This window comes from Kogia breviceps, chromosome 14, assembly GCF_026419965.1.
Source record: "Kogia breviceps isolate mKogBre1 chromosome 14, mKogBre1 haplotype 1, whole genome shotgun sequence".
In the NCBI taxonomy this organism is placed as follows: domain Eukaryota; kingdom Metazoa; phylum Chordata; class Mammalia; order Artiodactyla; family Physeteridae; genus Kogia; species Kogia breviceps.
This window is the reverse complement of record NC_081323.1, coordinates 10,189,200-10,191,899: the sequence shown is the minus strand read 5'-3', so window position 1 is coordinate 10,191,899 and position 2,700 is coordinate 10,189,200.

The following is a 2,700-nucleotide window of genomic DNA, read 5'->3' as shown; positions in this document are numbered from 1 at the left end:
CAAGGGATGCTAAGAAATGTAGTCTTTGGACATTGGCTGGCAATCAGCAGTCTCTGTTACCATCAATGATGTAATATGACTAGATCAGCCCAGGAGAACTGGAGTTCTGATCACCCAGAACAGTGCTGGGGACCAAGGAGTCCCCGGGTGCTTCCTCCATCAGTCATTGACCCTAAATCTTCATTACCTGGGACAAACTCCCTTCTTGTAGATCTGGAGATAGGAGTGACTTATTGGTCCTAGGTAAATTTGGCTCAGCAAAATGAAAGGAGCAACCTCCTTCTGTTCTCAGGAGTATGTCTCCACTCCTGTGCCCCAGAGGAAGCCATGATCTCTCTAGCTGAGAATCTGTCCCCCTCTTTCACAATCTGCTTGACTCTACCCCACCTACTCCAATAGAAAAGTATTTCAAGGCTCTGCTTTGGGTTTCTTTATCTCCCCCAAGGTGGCATTGTCGACGTATTGGCTCTTCTGCTATCTGTTTTACCTTCCTTCTCTTATTCTTAATGCCCCATCAGCTCTTTCTAGAATCCTAGAGATTGGCTGTAGAGTGGCGGGGTGGAGCTCAGAGAAAGTGGGATCTCCTTCATGGGGAGCCCTGTGGGACGGCCATGGTGGGGAGGGGTAGCCAGTGGAGTTGACAGGGAATCACTGGGACTCAAAGACCAGAGGGGAGAACTTGGGTTAAAGCAGAGGTTCTCAACCAGGGCGATTTTGCCCCCCGGGGAAGTTTAGCAATATCTGGAGACATTTTCCATTGTCACAGGGTGTGTTCTTGTCATCTGAAGGGTAGAGGCCAGGGGTGGTGTCAAACGCCCTACAGAGTAGAGCACAGGCCCCCACAGCAAAGCATTATCTGGCCCAGAATATCAATAGCATTGAGGCTGAGATAATCTGGCTTAAAGGGAACAGAGGATGTAGCTTCATAGTTAAGAGCATGTGCTATGATGTCAAAAACTTGGGCTCAAATCCCAGCTGTGACATGTGGCGACTTTATGACTTTGAACAGGCCCCCTGACCTCTCTAGCTTGTCTGCACATCTGCAGTATTGGGGGCTTTCTGAGAGCTGAAGGAGATAATCTCCATAAAGTGTGTTGTCCAGTACCTGGCACCTGGACCACCCCCAAGTTTGCAGAGTGGGATTGAGTGTGAGAAATACATATACATCAGGCTTGCCAGGCTGAGGTTTATAAAATTTACATCCCATCATGCAAAGCAAAAGAAAACAAAAGGTTGATTCTAAAGAGGAAAAACAAGAAACAGAAATCGCATGGGATGATGCAAATACCGTTCCAGGCCGAGCCAAGAGGCCAGAAGGAAATGCCCTTCCACCAAGTTGTGTGCGGGAGGGTGGTGGGAACACCGGCCACCCGGCCCCTCTTCTCCTACACTCCACAAATGGTCGCAGCGGTGCTCCTCTTAGGAGTGTTTGAGGTTTGGACCGGGCCTTCCCCTGTCCAGATTTCTGGTTAAATTTGGTCTCACTGAGCTGAGGCTGTTTAAACAAAGACTTGACACAGAAGAGAGAAGGAAACGTTTGAGAAATGTTTCCAGAAAGAGAGATCCAGGCAGAGGAAACAGCAAGAAGAAAGCCCGGAGCTGAAGCACAGCTGGTATTTGGGAGCAGCGAGGGGCCAGCATGGCTGGAGCAGGAGGAGGAATGGGGTGGGCGGTGATGCGGGGAGACCTGGGCCTTCTGGAACTTCATGGGGACCTTCGCTGTGCTCTTATTTAGATGAGAAGCTACTGCGAAGTTTCGAACAGAGCAAGGGCTTGGTTGGCCGGATTTTGACGGAGCCCTTCTGCTATTATGTTGAGCATGGATTGTGGGGCGTCAGGGAGGGGGCAGGGGGCCCAGAGGAGGCGGCCATGAGAGTCCAGGTGGGAGGGGATGAGAGGAAAATGGGGCGGGGCGGGGGTGAGGAAGATATTCGGGGTTTATTTTGAAGCTGGGACCAGTAGGTGTTTGGCTGATGGCTTGGAGGTGGGTTATAAGAGAGAGAGTCAGCATCGAGAGTGACCCCAAATGTTTTGACCTGAGAAACTTTGTCGTGGGTTCAGTAGTGCCCCCCGCCGAAAGGCTGTGCCTGAGTTCCAACCCCTTGGACCAGTGAAAGTGACCTTATTTGGGAAAAGGGTCTTTGCAGGGGTAATTAAGTTAAGGATCTCAAGATGAGATGATCCTGGATTAAGGTGGACCCTCAATCCAATGACAGATGTCTTTGTAAGAAAAGGAGAGGACACAGAGACACACAGAGGAGGAGGGCATGGGAAGATGGGGGCAGAGATGGAGTGATGCATCTACAAGTCAAGGAGCGCCGAGGATGGCCGGGCAGCCACCAGAAGTTCGAGGGGCAGGATGGGCCGGATGCGCCCTCGGCGCCTCCAGAAGGAACCAACCCTGTGGACACCGTGATGTCTGACTTCCGACCTCCAGAACTAGGGGAGAATAAACTTCTGTCGTTCTAGCCACCTAGGTTGTGGTACTTTGTTTTAGCAGCCACGGGACACTCATACCAATGGGAAAGGTGGATTTGCCACTGATTGAGATGGAGACTCTAGAAGGAGGGTTGTGTAAACGCGGGTGGAGGGTGGGAACCCTAATAAGTCCTGTGCAGGGAAGCCGGGAGCATCAAATGGAGTGATGTAGGTCAAGTGCCCAGTATGCCTGATCCTTGCTGTCACACTTGGAACCTTCTC